Source organism: Armigeres subalbatus, chromosome 2 (genome assembly GCF_024139115.2).
Source record: "Armigeres subalbatus isolate Guangzhou_Male chromosome 2, GZ_Asu_2, whole genome shotgun sequence".
Lineage (NCBI taxonomy): Eukaryota > Metazoa > Arthropoda > Insecta > Diptera > Culicidae > Armigeres > Armigeres subalbatus.
Window position 1 is genome coordinate 74,863,249 of NC_085140.1, and position 8,518 is coordinate 74,871,766.

The 8,518-nt window shown below is 38.5% G+C and overlaps 1 protein-coding gene and 6 non-coding genes across 7 annotated transcripts in view; all 7 read right to left on the bottom strand.

The window, feature by feature from the left end:
- Positions 1 to 5,927, bottom strand: part of LOC134209122 (uncharacterized) — a 44,845-nt gene extending 38,918 nt beyond the window's left edge. The window contains exon 1 of the mRNA XM_062685106.1: positions 5,731 to 5,927. The gene's annotated coding sequence lies outside the window, so the exon portion shown is untranslated. The remainder of the gene's footprint in view (positions 1 to 5,730) is intronic.
- On the bottom strand, positions 2,149 to 2,221 carry Trnak-cuu (transfer RNA lysine (anticodon CUU)). Its single transcript has one exon. It is a non-coding gene; the product is annotated as a tRNA-Lys (tRNA).
- Positions 3,082 to 3,154, bottom strand: Trnak-cuu (transfer RNA lysine (anticodon CUU)). The gene has a single exon. It is a non-coding gene; the product is annotated as a tRNA-Lys (tRNA).
- On the bottom strand, positions 3,753 to 3,825 carry Trnak-cuu (transfer RNA lysine (anticodon CUU)). The gene has a single exon. It is a non-coding gene; the product is annotated as a tRNA-Lys (tRNA).
- Trnak-cuu (transfer RNA lysine (anticodon CUU)) lies at positions 4,451 to 4,523 on the bottom strand. Its single transcript has one exon. It is a non-coding gene; the product is annotated as a tRNA-Lys (tRNA).
- On the bottom strand, positions 5,093 to 5,164 carry Trnap-ugg (transfer RNA proline (anticodon UGG)). The gene has a single exon. It is a non-coding gene; the product is annotated as a tRNA-Pro (tRNA).
- A 2,229-nt stretch (positions 5,928 to 8,156) lies between the features above and the next one.
- Positions 8,157 to 8,229, bottom strand: Trnak-cuu (transfer RNA lysine (anticodon CUU)). Its single transcript has one exon. It is a non-coding gene; the product is annotated as a tRNA-Lys (tRNA).
- Positions 8,230 to 8,518: the final 289 nt, after the last annotated feature.

An 8,518-nucleotide genomic window follows, 5' to 3' on the forward strand; every position in this document is an offset into this window, starting at 1 on the left:
GAAATTACCAGATGAAATCCAGAAAGTTTTCCCAGATGAATTGCTGTTCTTTGTTTGTTCTGAAGAAATTCCTGGAAGAACTCTTGGAAGATATCTTAGAGGAACTCTAACATTAATTTCCGAATGAAATTCTGGAGTAAATTCCGAGTGAAGTCCGGAAAGAATTCTAGAACATCCGCGGAAAAAATCTGGAGAAATTCCTGAAGGAAGAGAAAATTTTCCGGGGAAATACTTGGACGAATTCTTGATGAAATTCCTAAAGAAATTTCTAGAGGAATTCTTGAAGGATATTCTGAAATAATTGCGGAAAGAATTCCAAAATGTAATTCTAGAGGATTTCGCTATTGAATTTATAGAGGTATTCCCGGAAAAAGTCCTGGAAGTTAAGGCTACCTTACACCTCGGGAAAATTTTCCGCCGGATTTTGGTCCCCGTGCATTTTAAATGGGGCCGGGATTTTGATTTTCCGTGCCCAAATCCCGAAAACATCGCATATGCAAAAATACATGGGGAAAAACCCGCGGATCAAATTCCCGAGGAAGGAAGAGTTCCTGGAGGAATGCCCGAAGCAGTTTCTTAAAGATTAGCAGATGAAAATATGGAGCGAAATCGGAGGATTTCCGTCATAAATAACTGAAGAAACTTCTAGTGGAATTTTGGGAGGAAATTCCGTATGTATTCTTGGAGGAACCTTAGAATGCATTCCTGAAGGAAATGTCGCAGATTTTCCTGGAAGAAAAGCCGAAGAAATGTCTAGAAATAAAACTTGAAGGGAAGAAAAGAAATCTTCAAGAAACTTCCACATGAATTTCCTAAAACAAAATTAGTTGGGGGTTTCTAGATAAGGAGAAATTACAATTACAGGAGAAGGATTTTCAAACGATTTTCAGAGGAATTTGTAGATAATTTTCCGGAATTTAGAAGTTCCCAGGGGAGCTTCTACAAGGATTTCTAGGAGAATTCTTGACCCCAAAATGTTTCGAGTTGTTTTGAAATTTCATATAGTATGGATCCTGTATACCCTTAAAAGTTTGTTGGGAATCTTTTGAATTTCAAAAACCTATTTCTGAATATGATTGGATCGTAAAGTGCACATGTTTAAGCGAATTCATTTCAGTACCCGTTCAATCTTTCCACCATTTAGGGGGGGGCGATGGCCCCCCCCTGCCCCCCTCTGGCTACGCCCATGGTAACGCTCATCTTCTTAACAGTTCCGACAAACTTGGGCTTGCATTTTTTATTACTTTTACAATTTATAAGAACTTACTTATTACTCTCTGCGTGATTTGCGTTTCTGTTTACGAGTGCGCCCACGATTCGTTGGCCCCCAGGCCTATGCTAAGAGCTCATGTTTAGCGTAGCCAACACCAACACCAACGCCGAGCAACGTACGTCAAATCTAAAAAAGCTTAACATCATAAAACATCCAAATTCAGCTTTCTTAAATATGCAACTTTAATCGGGAATATTCAATAAATATGACTAATGAGTTTAATTGATTCAAAACTTATCTACATGATCAATTTTGATTTTACTTGCATGGAGAACAACAATTTGTCGTTTATTTCAACGTGGAAAGCTTGAGCAGAATTTAAAAATAAATCCTGCTCTTTTATTGTTGTGGATATTTTTAATTATCAAGCTACAATCATTGGTGTTGTTGAGGTTGTTGACGATTGTTGACATCTCATGCAACTGACAGCGGTCTATCTGCACACTGTGCCCGGGACATGGTGGCTATTTTTAGGCTAAGGGAGTTAGATAGGGATGTCTATAGCCTGTTGGCCCCTTATACAGGGATATTAAAATATTCAAACGCTCAATACTACGGACTCAGTGCTTCTAGGATCAAATCAATTGCCAAAATAGGCCTAGTACTATAGCCAGGTGCCTTTGTGGATTTCTGGGGCTGTCGGCCATAGCATAGGATAAGCAATTTATTTATTCTAGTTAATGATTTCAACAAAAACATCCACTGGAGATGCGGGGCATCGAACTTCGTACCTCTCACATGCTAAACGAGCGCTCTACCATCTGAGCTACATCCATATGTCGAGTTTTAAATTTATATACAACTGTGCTTCATTCATCATTCATCAGTAATCAAATGCTAAAGATAAGGCAGATTTTGTGTTATAAAATTAAAGCCGCCCAACGTGGGGCTCGAACCCACGACCCTGAGATTAAGAGTCTCATGCTCTACCGACTGAGCTAGCCGGGCATATTTTCACATCATAACTAGTAGCTTGTTTCCTAATATATATCTTGACATGTCTGTGATTTGTTCCACAAGATACTTGTGACTTCCTGAATTATTTATTATCAAAGGAATCAGGGGTTGCAAAAAATCGGTCTGGCATTGATAATAAATTGTGATCTAGAGCTTTTCTCTTTAACAGTCCTTAACAAAAAGGAGCTTGGATTTATTATTATACAGTTTATAAGAATTTATTGCTGGAAGGAGACTGTCTATACTTTCGCTGAAATTGCTTAAATGCCTCTGTTTACGAGTATGCCCATAATCTTTTGGCTCTCCTTAAATGAGGTTTTGAATACACAAACGCTAATACTGTGTCTTTGTGGATTTCTTGTCCCGTCGGCCGTAATGGTTAATTATTTTCTTAATACTAGGAGCACAGACAAACAGACATAACACTCGTTAAATTTTCATAGTTCACTGATTTACTGGTCAATTCAAAAAATCATTAGTTGGCCAATCGATCACTTGTGGCGCACGCATCGTTTTTGCTCGAGTTCGACGTTTGTTCACTACCGCCATCTGGTTCTGCCCAACTAACTGAAATCAACAGATGTCGTTAGTGTTTGAACGACGATGAATTTGATGGGTAAATGTTCAATGTGTTATGTCTGTTTGTCTGTGCTAGGAGAGTAAGCATTTATTCTAATTTGGGATTTTAATAAAAACATCCACTGGAGATGCGGGGCATCGATCCCCGTACCTCTCACATGCTAAGCGAGCGCTCTACCATCTGAGCTACATCCCCATTGTTCTATACTTCATTTATTAATCAACATGAATCAAATGATGGTAAAGCAGATTCCACATTAAAAAAGGATTTCCGCCCAACGTGGGGCTCGAACCCACGACCCTGAGATTAAGAGTCTCATGCTCTACCGACTGAGCTAGCCGGGCTGATATATTTAGAAATTTTCAATAGTGTAGACTTGATACAAATGATACTTTTTTAACCAGAAAGCCAATATTAAAAAACTGAATATTTTACCAAATCCCAACAATCGAAATACAAATATATTCGAATGAAATTGAAAAAAGGTGTGTAATATTATGGCATCCGCAAAAATATAAAATTGTAATGGAAAAATCGTATCATATGTTTGTTAACCGTTATCATTTTGTATTGATTTTTCATCAAGCACATCGGTTTCGAAAAGTATTTTATGTGAAAAAAAATGTTGAAAACAATGAAAATTATCGAAAATCAATAGAGATTGCTATGAATAGTTATTATTGTTCAAGCGAAAGCAATGTTTTTCGCACTTCTCATGTGTCGAAATTGTTTCATCCTATTAATTTATACATTAATTAAAAACAATCATTGGAGATGCGGGGCATCGATCCCCGTACCTCTCACATGCTAAGCGAGCGCTCTACCATCTGAGCTACATCCCCTGTGCAGACTTTACCGCTTGAGAAAATGTTAGGTTCTACCCTACTCGTGAATAACAGTAATAATAGTGATAAAGCAGACTTTGTTTTTAAAAACGATAGCCGCCCAACGTGGGGCTCGAACCCACGACCCTGAGATTAAGAGTCTCATGCTCTACCGACTGAGCTAGCCGGGCTGGTATGCAACAATGAAAATAACCCACGATAGCACTCGGTGCGAAAGAGTATTTTCATTTTGTATCCTATAATATGGGTGTCATTGGGTAGGACGTTCGAAAGCTATTGTCATAAAACTAACGCTTAAACACTGCACACAAACAGAGAATATCAGTTCTTAAAAGGATCAATAGTAATAAAACTGCAAACTTAAAAGAAGGAATGATTGTTTTTTAATTAGCAAAGAATTCAATAAGCATTACAGCAGTGATATTTGTGTCCACCATGCCCTAATTTTTTAGAATTATTATAGAATTATAAATTTTATACAAAATTATTCGATTTTATAACTTGGCATATTTTCTAACACGAGAAGAAAGGCACCATTCTAGTAAAGGGGATCCATCTAATTACTTTTCGTGGGCACAAGGTTCATTATTAACCATTGAGGTACATTGCTCTTTTATTTAATAAAAAAAATGTTTGGAGATGCGGGGCATCGATCCCCGTACCTCTCACATGCTAAGCGAGCGCTCTACCATCTGAGCTACATCCCCATGGTGACAATTTGCATTACAATGACACTTTTCCAACAGATCGTCTATTGATAAAGATAAAGTAGATGAGTCAGAATAAAAAGATCACCGCCCAACGTGGGGCTCGAACCCACGACCCTGAGATTAAGAGTCTCATGCTCTACCGACTGAGCTAGCCGGGCATATGTTCACCAAATAACTAGCAGCATGTTTTCCAAATAATGCCTCGACATGATGGGCTATAACTGTCTTTGATTTGCACCACAAAATACTTGTCCATATTCTTCCCAACTGATTTATGATAGATAGAATAACACGGTAACGAGAAAATACCTATCATAATAATCATAATTGAAAAACACACTTCAATGATATCTCTCTTCTTGCTTATTTATTTTTACAGTTCAGCAGAACATTCAGTTTACCTTACTTCAATTCCACTAATGATCCTGATCATCCATGCTGCATAATTCACGCTCATAATTTGATTACCACGGAGTTCACACCGATATTCATAATATTATATTCCTTGTTGAACTGATTTTCTTTTTATTTCACACAGACACATAATGGTGATTTAATTACATATTCCTCAGCAACCCCTTCTGATTGATTTGTGAATCAGTGTCTTTCGTCGATGCAATCTACTACAAAAATAAAGCTGCTATTCATAATTTGAAGCAGTTGAATCCATTGAAAAATATAATACATCGCAAGGCAAAATGTAGCACCACCAGCCAAAAAGAAATCCGGGCTCAACCGGGATTTGAACCCGGGACCTCTCGCACCCAAAGCGAGAATCATACCCCTAGACCATTGAGCCTCTTGGTCAGAGCCAAGATGACAGCGTCTGAAAAGAGAAGTATTCCAACAAGAAACCGAAAAGGGGGATTAGCATGCGTTGGATAGCAGAGACTCCCACCTTGTTTCCATTTGACGCTTCTGATGTAGTGTTGGTATCGACTTTATCCGTTTTAAATTGAGTACAACACCAACATTGTTTTGTACACATTTAGGATGGGCGCAAAACATAGGTTGAATGATCGCGTAGCTGCTGATTTTGCCAATTGGAATATTCAGAAACCATTTGTCCCAACTGGAATAACTTTTTCATGGTTTTCGGAGACTTCCTGTTTGAATATGTTCCTTATGGAGCATGGCATCACGTATGTCCCGTTTACTGAAAACAGGTCGCATTCCATTGATGGTTTGTATCACACGCAGCTTAATGCATCTCTGCCACTTCGACATCACTTTGGGTGTGGTGCGTGAATTGAACATAGAAATGCTAACTCCAACTCAGCAAAGTGATGCGATCAATAATTCACTTTCGGGACGAGTTTTCCACTCAATTATCTCTTCCTTTTATGAAATTACCGAAAAACTCACCTTCCACAGCGAAAATCACCGAAAACATTAACCCGCAATTGCACAAGACACGATATCGTCGCGAAAACTCCGGAGTAAAATGACGCTTAACGTAGTTCGTTAACTAACTAACTGCGAACTGACCGACGGGTTGACTCACATCATCAATGAATGCAATGAATGAGCTATGCTACTAAACGTGTGAGCGAACGAAGACGACTAGACTACCACCCTCTAGCCACCAGAGAAGTGGACATCAAAAGCAACCAACACAAAGCGTCGTCGCCTCACACCATCACCGAGGTAACAATCAACAACGTGCCGTGCTCCAACTCACCACGACAGCCAACCGGTTAACAACTTTCCACGGTCGGGGTCGCCGCAAACATAGCCTGCTCCGTTCATGCTTGAGTACAGGTTTCTTTGATAGATCGTGATGCACTTTGCTCCAAGGCACGGACGGAAAATGAACTGCTCTGTCTTGTTAGTCATTCTCATTCGAATGAAAAACGAAGAATCGTGCAATTTCGTTAATGACAACCGTCAACAGAAATCCATGTTCACGCTCCGTGATAATCCAGGTAAACAGTCCAATAATAATATTTTAGACACCTCAAAACCAAACTCGTATATCCATGGGCAGCAATTTATTTTGGTTTTAAATTTCAATTAATTTTAATGATTGCAGAGAATGCAAATACGCCGACACTTATTAACAACAACAAAAAAAACAGATTAACCGGATCGGGTCCGTATTTAATTGTGGCAAAAAAATACTAAATTCCAGTGCTGGGAAATGTTACAAAAATGTCATGGGGTTGCTATTGATAATTTTCTTAACACTTTTTTTTTAAATTATTTACAATGTGGGGACATGTAACACCTAAAGCATCCTACAATTTTGTGTAACAGATCATTGCTCTAAATACAAAGTGTGAGGCATGAGAGCGTAATTACAACAAAGTCGCGGAATGTCATGACATTAATGTCGAATATCACTCACGCCGTAAATTTCTGATTTAGAGCAATGATCTGTTAGATAAATTAATTGGTGCCTTTAAGGGCTACATATTCATAAATAATACACGCTTGTAAATAACTTGTGAAAAACTTAACAGCAAATTAGTCCCATTACATCGAAATGTCTATGCTAAGTGCATAAATGTGTTGTACGTTTCTGTATACACACATACGGACATCATGCAATCGTCGATCTTACCCTAATAGTATGCAACAGTCAGGATTTACAAGCCTTTTTTTTAAGTACGTTTATAAGTTTGGAAGACGACCAAAAAGAGCTGTTACGCCTCCCCGACTGCCTTCTAACACATAAATTCAAAAGCTTATCCCGGGAAATACATTTATTTTTGCGTATTGACGTTGTTTGTTTACACACAGCTCGTCTTATCCATCACATTTACTGCCTCGTTTTTCGAATTGCCAGGAACATGCTCGAGAAAATACGAGTTGATTAGTAATTACTAAATGTAAACAAATGAACGAATACGCAGCAAACCTGAGTCGTAAAGTAATTCTACAAACTACAGGCAAAATAAGTAATTCATCACAAATTTAGTTCAAGCTCGAATGTGGGCGGAACTATAGAGCTTTTGGACTTAATGGACTCTCGCTTCGATACTGCAAATACAAAACAAAAGTTACGTCGAATTAAACTCATTTTATGCTCACTTGCCTACATGTGTATGAGTTGTTCCAACCTTTCGAAAACAGAACGAGAAATGCGGTGGAAAACGGAACACACGATTGCTCGATCCGTTGCCATACCCACCATTCTCATATCACAAGCAATGAGTCAAGTCAATGGTCAAGTTGTGGTGGATGCTAATGACAGTCTGTCCAAGCGCGCCGTGGAAAGTGTAAAGTTAAAATTAATTTACTCCAGACGGCTACTGCTAATGACTTCCTTTAAATAGCTCTATGATCTCAGGACAAAAAAACTGTTGTTGCTGAAGCCGAAACTGATTTATGAATTGTAGAACAAAGTGAAAGCCATTACTAGATGATACTGTATGGTATAACTAAAGGCGAAAATGCTTCTCAATTGAAACAACAGTTCATAAATGGCTTCTATTCGACCCATTGATAATTTCTGATCAACCGGAGATGAAATGATAAGCATTAAGCAACGAAGCAAAACTTAAAAGTGGTTTCCGCGGTTATCTAGAATCATTTTTGATAAGATCCCTGTTTTTTGATTCCAGAAGTAATTTTGAAAGCGGAATCTGACGAAGATTCGCCCAAAAAATCCAGTGGAGATGCGGGGCATCGATCCCCGTACCTCTCACATGCTAAGCGAGCGCTCTACCATCTGAGCTACATCCCCATGTTGAAAACCGTTGCGCTTCAGTGCAAGTTTCTGTTTCATTCACGTTCACTGCACTGAAAAGATAAAGGTAAAGAAGAATAGTCACTATAAAAACGATAGCCGCCCAACGTGGGGCTCGAACCCACGACCCTGAGATTAAGAGTCTCATGCTCTACCGACTGAGCTAGCCGGGCTTGTATCTAAAACACTTATTGAAGGCAGGCACTATGTCCAGAAGTGAATGTTTCACAGTATTAAAAAAATTATTTTTGTTTCATTTTATTCACATTTTTTCGATAAATTTTTCCGATAATTTCCGATAAATGTTTCCTTGAAACACGTGCGAGAGTATTGTGATTGATACTGATTCAAGAGCAAAATGTGCTGAATGTATTCCAACAGATTCCAACAGATCCCTAACCAGTATCCAACAAGGATTCACATAGGATTTCTTATGATTTCAGAAAAAATCCTTAAATGGAT